We start from the raw sequence: 14,256 nt of genomic DNA, 5'->3' as shown, positions 1-14,256 counted from the left end.
TTTATAGTGGTTACAGATGTCCTCACTTGAAGGCAGGGCAACAAGCTCACACCACTGAGAAGGACAAGACTCTGCTAAAACTGAATAATCTGCATACTTTCAAGCTCTCCTTGAAAGCATTCATGGTGTTGCACTTGGTTTGTAAACACAAAAGGTCACAGCGGTAGTTAAGTGAAGACTGAAGAAAAAAGCTGGACATAAACTCTTCCATTCTTCTTACTTTATTTTTACTCCCTAATGTCAGCTCCAGCGCCAAAGATCGAGTATCACCTCCAGGAAGCATACTAATGCTTAAACACTTCAACATGATAGCTGGAGTATGACAGTTTCTGTAATTTCCCAAAACCAAAATTTCCACATGAACACCCATTCACGAAGAAAGGTTTGAACGAAGGTTTGAATAAAGATACGGTTTGAGGTTCTCCCATAAGTACACAGTTTGTAACTTCTGTCGCTAGGGGGCTCTCTATTACCACTTTTCCACCAAAATTAGCAAGTCTACACAGGTTTTTTTTTAAACGTGGGTACACCCGCTAAAAATCGCCTATTGTCCCAATCCCACTGCACGCAGGTAAGGCAGCCCGTCTGTGATTTTTATCTGAAGCGTTTCGTTGTACGTCACGTTTCACATCATGAATGCGCTGGAAACAATTGTAACAGAAGAGAAAATAACAATTGACGCATTGTGAAAGAAGCGTCTGTAAAACAGTGGATACATTCTTTTGAGCATCACAACCCCAGCAAAATGACTTGTTTCACTATCGTAGTTTGAGCCATTTGGTCCAATAAAATCCCGAAAGTCTGGAAAAGTTAGCCGGGGCATTAAACCGGAAGTTGGTCGACTCGGTCGGCATTCTAGTTATTTTCATAGCCAGGAGGTGGGCCTTTTTGGCTTCAAAACACCTCTGAGCAGTTTTCATAAGAATGAAGGGCTCCACCTCCAACACTGCGTCCAGTAATAAAACGTCCTTGAATCCCAAATTCCTTCCTTATTTACGCACCACCACTTGATGTAGGGCCCTATAAAATCCGTTTTATTTTTTCCCAAATTCCGTTTTTTCCGTTTTAATTTTTGGGAATTCCGTTTTTTCCGTTTTAATTTTTGGGAATCCCGTTTTTTTACCTTTTACTCTTACTTTACAACCAAAAACAGTGTGTTTTAATGTAAATGACTAAAATGTACACAAATTAAATAGAAATTAACTTAAATTTATTGAGGTGACAAACAACACATTTCCTAAATACTGTACCGTACAGTACATTAAAGTCCATCAAAAACAAGCAAGTAATGAAACGTTAGTTGACTTGTCATAAAACAACCACCAAACATTTTAAACTTCTTCAAAAGTAACTTAAACAAGTTATTTAGGCTGTAGGACTAGTTAGTCCTTGTGAGCTACTCTCTTCAAGTTTCCCACCTATCAGAAGCCCTTTTAGATAGAAAAGGCGGCACATTTGCTCCAAGGTAAGGGTGGCAATCTGCCGCCTTGTCTTTCTAAAAGGGAGGCCTAATATTCCTCCTTTTCCAAAAGCCGCCACTTGGCCGCCAATGGGGTAGGCGTAAACATGTGACGTGACGTGAAGCATGAAGTTGGGCAGTGAACAGTGACAACGAATTTGTCTTCAAAATAAGAGCTTTACATTGCACTCCATTGGATTTTAGAACTGGGTTCTTAGCAGGGGCTTTTAATTTGAAAGTAGCAACAGTTCGTAGCTTGCCGCTACACACAACAAGCTGACAGCAGCTACTAGCTGTTTAGTTGTGTCCGCTAGACAGATCCGTGGGCGCCGCTTCGCCATGCTTACATTGTTTTGAAAGGGGAGGGGCTCAGTCTGTGGAGGGGGCTTGTTGTGCCACACAAATTTGCTTCCCTCCGTGCAGTTTTCCCCACACATACGTTCCTCTTCCACACGAAAACAGCATTTCAGTGAAATTATGTCAACTTCTGTGATATTCCGCGTTAAAAGTGAGATTCCGTTTTAATCGGCCAATTCCGCGATTCCGTCCGCGATTCTGTGATTGCGGAAACATAGGGCCAGATGTTGAGAACGCGTCATCACTTCGTGGGGCAGAATTTAGTGTGTTCACCTGGGTCTTACGTTTAGATCAAAGCCGAGCCGAGCCGAGGTGATAAAAACCTGTGTCTACAGCAGTGTCAATTGATCCGGGTGTAAATGCAGAGTTTACACATTCCCATTGCACAAAAAAGCCAGATCTTAGCGGGTTGAAGTGGGATTTTTGACAAGTGGAAAAGGGGTATATTAAAACAAAGGATGTTTACGGAGTGGAGGGCCGGGTGGAGCAGGGGGCCACTGCTCAGTTGCTTAGAGCCGGCATGAGATTCTGGATTAGAGCCAGACCCTCTGGAGAATAAACACTTGGAGTCACTTCAGATTCTGCTCTGATCCAGAACCATTTACCGATGGGAGGAAAGCTCAGAGATTACTTTTAAACTTCTGGGATTAAAAAGTGGATTTCTCCTGACTCTGTTTCCAGGCATTTATGTTCTGTAATGTTGATGTTGACTGCCGACTGGAGCTCGAGGGGAAATGTACTTTACTTCATGAACATTATTGAGAGGAGAGGAGAAAAAGAAGAGAGCAGCAGAGTCTCTGGTAAGTAGGCTGCTAATTTCACCAAGAGTTGTCCTGAGTTCAACCACACAAAACACACAAACGCCTGGCATGTGCCATTGCTCGCTAACATTAGCTTATAGCTAGTGTATGGTAAAGTAATCAGGCTGTTTGGGGCAGATAAACACTGCATGAGTAACACAAATAAACACAAATGTTCCAGCTGTCAAAATTGCTTAACTGTTGATAAAACAGCATTTAACAACCACCACTACTGAAGAAAATCTATCTATGGGACACACAGATGAGATAATGTTAAAAGTATTATTCACCTTAAATTTTGTCTTATTGGCCAACTTCCCTATACCTGAAGGAGCGGCAGCGACCAAATGAATCACACCGTAAACTTGAATAAACTGGTGGATTTCTGTGGTTTGAACATTGTTGGAAACATTTGGGATAATATACAATTGTTATATAAAAGTACACAACTCAACAAATTGTATAACAAAGGTCTAGTTGTTTTTTTTATTAGATTTTAATGAGAATGCTAAATTCTAAAACTACGACTTGAGGCAGAATCTATGCAGAGATATCCTAACAAAGAAGAAGAATAATCTTTATAAATCACAAACAATCATGCAGTGTATAACATAGTGAAACTGTTCTCTGCATTTAACCTATCCTGGGGGAGCAGCTAACATACGGCGCTTCAGGACCAACACCAGATTCAAGCCAATGCCTTGGTCAATGGTACCGACCTGAGAATTAGCCTAATGTGCATGTTTTCATGGTGGGGGAAACTGGAGAACCCAGAGGAGACCCACACAAGCATGGAGAAAACATGCATACTGAACACAATAAGGACCTGCCACAGCCAGGATTTAAACCCAGGACCTTCTTGTTGTGAGGCAATAGTGCAACCACTGTACCACCATGCTCCCCAACACAACCCAGAGCCCGACTTTTACCACTTTTACATCAAAAGTAGCATATGCAGTAGGGGTGTCACGATACACTCAGCTCACGGGGTCTTTTTTGAAATGGTCCATATGAAATGTTTTATCTAGTAATCATCTTGTAGTGAATGTCACGTAAGTTGTACTTTCTGACTGAGTATGAATTATCATACGCCGTAAAAGACACAAACAATATGTAAGCACTGTAAAAGGTTTTGCCACAAACTCAACTGACTGGCTTCTAACTGAACTCCTTTCCATAAATTGAAAGTAACAAATAAAAACAGCATAAATAACAAAAATAAATAGCACAAAGGGTTTTTTTTTTTGTCTTATTTTTTAAGTGCAAACCATAATCAAAGTAGTACTCTCTCAATACTTAAAGTACATACAGAGACTAACCAAATTTCTCTTCAAGCATGATACAGAGCTGAGAGCTGGCTACAACTACACTGCCCAGCCTGAGATATGGTCATGTTCTTTTTCAAGAATATAAGCATGTCTATGTTTTCTGGCAGCATTTGAGACCTTTGGGCACTAACCATGTCTCCAGCAGTTGAAAAGACAGGCTCACTTGGAACGGAGGTAGCATGGATGGAAAGGTATGCTATCTCTGTAGAGGTTCGGGACCACTGTGTGAGTAAAATGTGCACCTGATGGGATGGTGTACTTCGGTTCTAATGTGTGGAGGAGTCGCTGATTTTCCAGCACGGAAAATCGCCTCATATCAGCTGCAATGAAAACACTGATGTCTTCCGTCATTGCACTAGCACTCGACTATGGAAGTTGAGATGCAAAGGTATTTGTCAGCGTTGTCTGGCTGCTGCTCTGTCTGTTTTACACTGATACTGCAAGCTTTTCACCTCGACGAGATATATTGTCAAGTTTAATGATAATTCAGACACATATTGCAATTGCGATAAGATTTATGATTTGAATGTGAATGGTTATCACGTCTGGCAAGGAGCGAACGTTTTCGCCCGTGCCCGTTTGTTGGTTGGTTTGTCAGCAGGATTACACAAAAACTATAAAACGGCTTTCAATGAAACTTGGATGGAGGATGGGTCTCAGCCCAGAATGGACCCCATTAACTTTAGGTGTTTAAACCGGATAAAGGGACGGATAGTGGAATTTTTCCTCACTTTCTTTAACACTGTGAGATAGGGCGTTTTTCAACATTTTCGTTAATCCATCAGGGATTAATGCATGGATCTTGATGAAAAAAAATCAGGCAATTTTGGTGACTGGTATCTATTACCCCTTTTCCACTGGTCAAAAATCCCACTTAAACTCGCTAAGATCACCCCTAATATGCAGGTTTTTAAATACGGTAAGCCCGTTAAAAATAGCCGATTTCCCCTAACAACGAATTCATCTATGTGTGCTTTTTTCTTGTGTGTTGCGATGACGAATATGCCAGAAAAACAGGGAAAAGCATTTACAAGACAGCGTCCTTAACTTCAACGCGCGTGCCTGAAGAGGGTGTTGTACTTCCATCACAGCCAATAGGAGCTGGAGCTGCAGCAGTCTCACCATGGTCGGGTCACCGACAGTTGCAGTTTATCAACCCTCTGTCCATCCTTGACATCTCCCCACCTGTTCATTCAAAAAGACTAATCAAGCGTTCCCTCATCCTCTCGGACAACATCTGCCCTTGCACCCTCACTTTCACTGATGACACCAGTCATGAAAAGTTTGCATTAAGGTTTGGTTGGAAACAGCATAATGATGAAAGGCTTTGACACCACATGCTCCCTGCAGTCCCTCCAGCTGCCAGACACACGAAACAGGAACAATCAACACCCAACCCCCCTTCACCTTCTGACCTTTGGCACATTGACTGTGACAGAATTTGTGAGGTGAATCTTGTTTGTTTGAAGAACAGAACCGAAATTCTTCTATCATTGTTCTCTAGATGCCAGTAAGTAGTTTGATTTTTTTGTCTCTCTGCAGGTTTTCCAAACTGAAATGACAAATAGTCATCCTCATTTATCAGGTGCCTTTTTAATTTTTTTTCCAATCTGCAGTCACCGCGGGTCAAGCCTTTCAAAAGGTCAAATGTGCACACACCATAATGACGGCATTGATACACTGGACCAAAGGTCATTTTACAAGTCAAGACAGGTCTGGGTCCTGGTGTCTGACTTAATCCAGGTACAAGTACAGGAATGTGCTGCCTACTACTTGTGCTAATAAACATTCACTTCAGAAACTATGATTACATGAGCTCCACTTCAGTCGCAGAGACTCCACTTAAACATCCTTTCTAATTGCATTCCCTCATTGTCTGACATGAACCACAACTTCGGCTTAAGGAAGCAATGAAAAGCTTATACTTGTCACACTTGACCAATTTTCAGTAGCTGCAGTTGATAGTCATTTTAGAACTTGAAAACTAGGGATAATTTGATTTGGGTCCAACACATGACTTCCTCCTAGTGCAGGTATATTAGCTTTCTGCTGCTGTCTTAGATCTTTGTAGATGATGTTTGTTATAACAAAGTTGTCAGGATTAATTACATAAAATAAATCTGAACAATTAATCAAAAATATTAGCAAAATCGCAACATGCACAAAAAAGCCTGATCTTAGCTGAAGACTTGAAAAACACCCTATCTCACAATGTTAAAGAAACTGAGAAAAGAATTCTACTATCCGTCCCTTTATCCGGTTTAAGCACCAAAAGTTAATGGGGTCCATTCTGGGCTGAGACCCATCCTCCATCCAAGTTTCATGGAAAGCTGTTTTATAGTTTTTGTGTAATCCTGCTGATAAACCAACCAACAAATGAACAGACAAACGGGCACGGGCGAAAACATTCGCTCCTTGCCAGAGGTGATAACCATTCAAGCTCAAATTATAAATCTTATCGCAATTGCAATATGTGTCAGAATTACTATACAAAAGTGAAAAAGCTGAAAATTAGTTTTCATTTAAAAGAACAGACAATCACTCGAGTGTGCACAAGAACTAGCAGGCACAGTGTCTGAGCACATCCAAGTTTCCCCAATGCTACCGACAATCTGAAATAAATGAGCTATCATCATAATCATCATCATCATCATCATTGCGAGGGGATATTTCATCTCATTTCCTGGCTTATACTAAGCCCTCAATTCTGTTATGAGGCAATGGGAGCAGATGGCTGTGGTTTAAGAAGGCACTAAACTGTGAAAGGAGACCATCACCCAGGGGACACAAAAACACAGAGGTCACACGCTCTCACTGGCATCCCTCTGATGAACTGTCAGCTATGACATTTCTAACCAAGTACGTATAATAATACAATTAACATATAACAACATAATGAAATGTTGCACAAGTTACTGTGTTGAGAAAATAACAAGAACGCCTGTATCTGACCTTTGATCTTAGACACAGCAAACCTCTCCTGGTGATTTCTCATTGCTTATAGTAATTTGCCTTTATTTGCAATCTATGCAGTTAACTGTACATAAAAGTGGCATTTTTGACTGTAAAATTAAAAAGTAATGTTTTAATGGTAGAACAGTCATTTTTGACAGCAATACAGTATTCAACTCAGAGGAGTCTTGCAAATGAAAATATTTTTTAAGATGTAATAAAGTAATCTGAGGCATTGTCTTGTATTATGAACATGTATAAAGATCAATAATGCGCAATTATGTTTTTGTTATGTATGGACAAAAACAAATAGCTGGTCAACGAAATGAAATGCAAGACAGCTTTTTGAGTTTTTAGCCTTGTCTGGCTAATTAGGCACATATGAGATACAGAATTAAAGGAGCACTCTGTAGTTTTGGAAAAGAAAGATGTTCATTGACTGATTTTTTCTGTCTAAAAGAACTACATAAACAAATTCTGAAAAACTGGAAAAAAAACAAACTGACCTTAAAGACAACACAATTTCATACCGTTTTACATTGTTTATATGTGGCGGACCCTGCCACCTTTCTAGCTTGTGGGTGTTCTGGGACCTTATTTTCCTCTGAGAACAACTTGTTTATTCACTAATGGAAAAAAAACAAATATGTGTGTTTGTATTATTACCTCAATAATATTGTAAATATTACAATTCTGACTTTGAATTTCTTCTCCAAAACGACATAGTGACCTGACTGACCCGTTTATTAAACCAACCGAGGTCAACCTCATATATTCAATCATGTTGGCTTTTATAGCACCTGAATGTGGATTTTGATGTAGAATACAAGTGGTTTGATTGACAGAAAATGTCAAGTAAATCAAAGTATATTAGAGGGAAACTGCAGAGTTTCAAATATCCCCGACTCAAACTGGCACAGATCAGAGTGATGGCCCAGAGGTGAGATCACATTTGCTGCTTTCTAAGTTGTCGTGTTGTGCCTCTGTGTTAATTAACACTGACAATTTTGACGTATAATCAACATGAGCACGTTTTGAAAACTTTGTTTCATCACTTCGCATTTAAATACCGTTAAATGGCGGTCACACCTCCAAGAAAATAATGAAGATTGGTGCCTCGGAGCGACGACGCCTAGAGGATGTGTATTGGATAAGTTGGCGAACACGAGTAAAGTACGCAGGTATTTTAATGGGCTAACTTGAGGTTAGCTAACGTGGCTAATATAGATTTAATAAGCAAAAGCCTGAAATAAAAAGTGAGCACGAAGTTGAAAGTGAAAAGCTATTAACGTGACGAGCTCACGGATGTTACTATACACAAGACAGAAGCGCGCTCATTTAGAGGCAAACAAGTGGAAAAAGCATGAACAGTTGTGATTTTCACTGAGATAAATGAGAACAACAGGACTTGTGTCAGTGTTGGCGGTCTAACGTTACACAGCCCAGACTACCACTCACCTTGTCCTGTGTACAACTCTTCAGTCACTTCTCGACACGGCGAAGCTACTTTTCTCTGGTTTCATTGAGTACCCAGCTCGTCCTCAGCCGGTGCAGTGTAGGCACACAGGTTATTTTTCGAGGTTACGAGATCACAAATTCCGTTGTCGTTCAGTCCCGACTTGCAAATTTCCTCTCGGGCATCGAACTTTCTCCACTTTACACACCTACCCCGCTTCAGTTTAAGAAAACAAATCAGTGCAGGTATTCCATGCAGTAAAAAGTGAGGTTCGGTGTTGTTTCTGTCCTCTGCCTGGTTTCACTCTGCAGGTCTCTCCCCCCACATGTAGCCGGTGAGTGGCGGTGGGAATGGGAGTGAGTGGCTCTCCACAGGCGTAAAAAGGGGTTTGGCAAAGGGGGATATATCATGCTGCCTTAAAGTGCTCCTCGTATTTTCTGCAACCAAGATAGGCGGTAAAGTAGGCATTCAGTACTAAAATCTAATATGTTGCTCTCAGTTTTGGTTTAAAATTGATTTACATCAACAGATAAAGAGTTATACTCTACAATGAAACAGTGGTGCATTCAACATCATGATGCAAAGTGTAGTTACTATTTGTTACAGTCATGTCAAATAAATGCAGCGCTGTATACTCAATCACAGACTCATGGTTTCTGTTTTTTCAGTGGGTTATATTAGTTCTCAGTCCAGATGTGCCCACCAAACCAGAACAAGCACAACTCACCAAGTTTGGAAGGAAAATTATTTTTGCACCAAACTAAATCTCTCTCACATTGAACACACCTCTGGTGTAGATATTGAACTAGAATTACTATTCTCTGCCTAGTGTAGAGTAAATATGAGCAGAGCAAAATTTAAACTATATCCTAAACAGCAGCAGGTAAACACTGTGCAGAGGGCTCACCAGTGTTTTAGCGCTCATGTCACCAGTATATTATATAACTGATAGGTATGCAGGATCACTGGCTCAGGTTGGGAAACATGAGCATTTACAGTAATCATCACATATTTAGGCTTCTACTTTGATGTTGTTAATGTGTGATGTGATGTACTATTTCTCCCATATTTCCCCCAGTACATGAAGGCAACATTAGCTGCTGGAGAAATGACTGGTGCATGGTAGACCCCTTTTGGCCAACTGGGGACATGCATCCCATACAGCTGTCATGGTTTGGCCCCCAAAGTTTGTCACTTCACAGACCACCATCTAATGACACTGACATTTATTCAGAGAGATAAGGTTAAGGATTGCTTTTAAGTTCAAGGTTAATTTATTGGTCATTCTACAACACAGGGTTGTCTCTTTATGCTACACAGGAAAAGCTACTTCGAGGTGGCTGTGGCTCAGGGGTAGAGCCAGCGTCTTGTTATCGGAAAGTTGCTGGTTCGATTCCTCTGGTCTGCATGTCAAAGTGTCCTTGTGCAAGATACCGAACCCCAAACTGCTCCTGATGTACTGGTCTGCACCTTGCATGGCAGCCACCACCATCAGTGTATGTATGAATTTCTGTAAGTTGCTTTGGACAAAAGTATCTTCTAAATGTAATGCTCCCCTATAAAAGTTGACAAGGGGGTGAAAGCTATGATTTTTATTTAACATTAACATATTTCACTTGAAAAGACAACTAAGGATGCGCCTCTGAGCTCCATATACTGTTTAATAAGCTAATACAAGGAGATGTGATTTCCTTGCTACTTTCAAACAAGCACCAGCCTTTAATTATATTGTTATACAGGATGAAACAAGAATTCAATAATCATTAAGTTGGTATGTCTGAATTTGAAGCTGTGCTCTGTGATGTTGTCCAGGTTCCAGTCCTCATCTGCCCTCCATCCACTCTGAGACATCACATGCATATCAATGGAGACCACACAGAGATCACAAAACCCGCTGCACACATTTGTCATCTGTAAGGAGGCTCTTTCTGCCTCTGTATCTTTCTCTCCTCTTGTGAAAAGAAGCCTTTTATCTCCCCTCTCTTAATTCTGATGTAATGAGGACTGAAGCTAGATAAGCTTCACTCACTTCAACGATCACTCTGCCTCACCCACCTTCACTCCTTAAAAACCAAATCCCCACTGACAAGACCAGTGGGATCTTCTGCTCTTACAATAACGTATAATATCATAGTGATGATATCCATATATAAATACATTCAAATATGACATAAAGAAGTAAAATATAGTATTTATATGTACGGCATGAATTACTATTTGTTATGTTTATTATGTGATATTTTCACAATTTGTCAAAACTTAAATTATGTATGATAAAGCAGATGATGGCTTAGTATAGATAAGTCTTCACATCATAAAACTATAATTAGCTTCAAAAACAATAGGTGCTACTGCATATATCTCTGGAGTATTTGTCATTTCATGTAGCAAAGACAGAGCAGAAAGGCTACAGAAGTATATTAAAGAAACCAGATGTCAAGAAATTTCTATGTGTCTACAGTGTATCCACATACATACAGACAGATGAGAAATTATGGGGGAAAACACATTATAATATAAAGAAGATACAATGTTTGTCCTCTAAACTGGTTATATGTTTTGGCATGAACCTTTCAAGACAGTTTTACAGCTGTTTTGAAAAATAAAATGTGTGTTTTAGTTGTGAGATAAATCTTTGCCTTTTTTCAACCACTAGAGCAGTCTTTTCCTGAATTTGTTGTGGGGAATCTCATGTCTTAAACACACAGTATGTAATGTGTGCTAGTCAAAATAAATACATTTTTTAAAAAAAAATTGAAAATAAGACATGGCACAGAGCTGTTTGTCAGACTGGTAGGTGCTAACTACAAACAAAACTCATTATGTGTTGAAACTTGTATGTTGAAGTAAACATGTATGTAACACTGTGATCCTACCTCTCACTGAAGTTACTTAGTGACAGAGACAAGTGACAGAGACACCATTCACCCTGTTACAAGACACTGTACCATCAACATGACTCTGAAGCCGGTAGTTTAAGGTCAACACATTACATAATGTTGCTCTAAACAACCACCATTGCTGATGAAAATCTATCTGACATGACTCAGGCAGAAATGTTCACAGTCCAGGTCATTTTTTAAAGTTTTATTCATTTTATGTTTAATCCCGTTGCTGACCTCTTCCACTCTCTCATTCTCTCCTGGAAGTTTTGGCAGCAGGTGACCAAATGAAACGCACTTTACCCTGAGTAAAATAGAGTGCTGCAGGGATGATGTATTTTTCTAGACTAACGAAGTTAGCATCGTCCTGGTTCCCTCCACAACAGCCTATGGGATTTTTCAATTGGATTTTGGATTATTGCAGAAAAAAAGCTCTATGGCAAACACAAGTTTATGATATATGTTTTCAGCAATCTTCACAAATCAACACCTTTATGATTTTTGCATGCTAAAAGAAGCTCAGTGTGCACTACCTTGAGCACAAGTACAGTATGACATTGAGAGCTGCTGTGACTAAACACGTAAAAACACTTTGAGAAGAACAGCGATGCGCTCAAAGTCAAGCTAGCCAGGGCAGACATGCTAACGCTGGCTCTGACAAGCGACCGCAGGACGGTTTTTCACAAATGGAAGTTAACTTCACACCTACCTGTAACTTCATTAGTGCTGACTGGGAGATGCAGTCCAGTGTGCTGAGACGCGGGAACCAGAGATACAAAAATGCTAACTTAACTCCAGGGTTTAGGAATCATTCCTGCAGCACTTTATTACAGAAGTTTCTGGTTTGAACACTGTTGGAAACATTTTGGATAACAAAAGCACATGCAAAAGGCCAACTGATTTTAGACATTTTAATACAGATTATATCTTTACGTCTTTAGTTAGTTGTTGCTTGATTTTCCTAGACTGTGGAACTCTACTGGAGGGATGAACATCATTCTTCCAAAAGGCAGAAATCCCTTATATGATGATGGAGGAGGAGAGTGTTGTCTGACATGCCAGTTGAACATCACCCATTGGTGCTTAGTTACGTATGTTAACATCTGGTGATTGTGAAGGCCATATGATTCATATCTTTGTGTCTTCATCAAACCATTCCGTTAGCCCTCATGCTTCATGATATTGACACAACATATAGCAAGTTTATGAACGTTTTCATAATCCTGCTCTTACCTGCTGTTGGGTAGCTCTTTCTTGGGACATTCTCTTGATTTGATGTATTTTACATTTCTAGTTTGGTGTTCACCAGAGAACACAAATAGAGTAACAATACAATCGACAATTTCAATCAATAGAAATTCCCAAAAGTCTCATTGTCAGATATCAAAGGTGAAAGAAGTTAACACTAGTGGACACACTGTTTGACTAATTGAAAATTAGCTATTACTGCAACAGGGTTTAGCCACTATTAGCAACCTATATACAAAACACTGTATGTGGGTACCGCACTTTTTTAAAAGGTCGATAGTACCTTCATACCCAGGAATTATTGGGGATCTCTCGGTCTGTGTGGATCAGTGTGCATGTTTCTCAGCACAGGCCTGTATTCAAAGCAGGATGACAGAGAAATGAGTTTAAAGAGTGGAAAAGCAGAGTGTGAATGAGCATGCCTGTTTGTCAGGAGCAACACACTGTATTCATGTCCCTGTGAGAAACACTGAGCCATTCATCCCCAAAGTTCACACACACACACACACACACACACACACACACACACACACACACACACACACACACACACACACACACAGCTCTGGGTCTTGTTGTCTGATAACCAACTTGTCTTTAGAGAGAAGAGGGGGGCTGGGCGGCCTGGTTGGGATGGGGGAAGGAGGGTGGGAGGCAGGCTGGTAGGCGATGGATAGCTGGGGGAGGTGTTGGTAGGAGTGGGTCAGAGGGCAACCTCCCCCCTCCCAGTATGTCCCAGTATGTTCATTATAACATACACAAACACAGTGACAGGCTCTGCAGGCTCAGCTCAGATGTGCTTTAATACATAACACTCTCTCTTCTCTCACTTTGCTTCCATCACTGAAGGTTCATGGAGGATTTGAGGGGAAAACAATGCAACGCATACAAGCCATGACCTGGTATTTACATGTGAGTTTGTCATAGTTCTCTACAGCTGAAATTACACACTAAAACAGTGACTTTATGTACATTAATTACTTTTACATTCTTCCATCCAACTTTATAAAAATAAGTTCAATGTAAAGTGACAGTTTTTCTTTCATTTTGAGTCAATGTGAATGTACCGATTTACTTAGTCTGATTTAATTAAAGTAATGCAGACTTAATAGACATAATGTGTTTTTCAAGTGTGTATTATTCAGTATTATACAGAAAAGTAATGCACTTTGGCCCAGAATAGACCCTATTAACTTTTGGTGTGGATCAGGATAACAGGACAGCTCCAACAATTTTCTCTCGCCTTCTTCAACATTGTGAAATTGTGCGATCTTCAACATTTTTATTCATTTCTGAATGGTGGTTTAAATTATAGAGGAATACAGGGCTATCTAGTTTGATATTAGGTAAAGCTTGATTGATTTAAAGGGGACTGTTGGGCCTTGGCGGAGGTATGTGCTTGACTAAGTGCCATTCTAGTTTAATTGTGTGTTTATTTGACACTTGGAGAGGATATAAAGTAATGTCACTGACTTGGAAGTCACTGCAGTCCCTGATAAGCAAACCAACAGCAGTCAGCAGTTGCCATTCTCCATTAATTCACATGAAAAAAGTAATAAATAGTAAAACGGTATATTGATATATATATAACGGTATATTATATATTGAGGAGACTTCTTTCTGAGAAGGCAGACCTAAACTCCTGTAATTAAATGTAGTTGAGGTAATCTACAATAGACCTAGATTCCTCAGTCAAGTGGTGGAAGCAAAACCAGTGTTCTCCATAAAGAAACACCAACAGCTGTTAAGGAGATACCTATCAGAACAGCTGAGA

General features: G+C 40.0%; 1 protein-coding gene across 1 annotated transcript in view; it reads right to left on the bottom strand.

The window, feature by feature from the left end:
* plxnb1b (plexin b1b) overlaps positions 1-8,707 on the bottom strand; it is a gene marked incomplete at its 3' end in the record, with an annotated part of 119,528 nt that extends 110,821 nt beyond the window's left edge. The window contains exon 1 of the mRNA XM_084348874.1: positions 8,355-8,707. The remainder of the gene's footprint in view (positions 1-8,354) is intronic.
* Positions 8,708-14,256: the final 5,549 nt, after the last annotated feature.

This window comes from Pagrus pagrus (genome assembly GCF_965226575.1).
Source record: "Pagrus pagrus genome assembly, chromosome: 3".
In the NCBI taxonomy this organism is placed as follows: domain Eukaryota; kingdom Metazoa; phylum Chordata; class Actinopteri; order Spariformes; family Sparidae; genus Pagrus; species Pagrus pagrus.
This window is presented reverse-complemented; position numbering and strand designations above follow the sequence as displayed.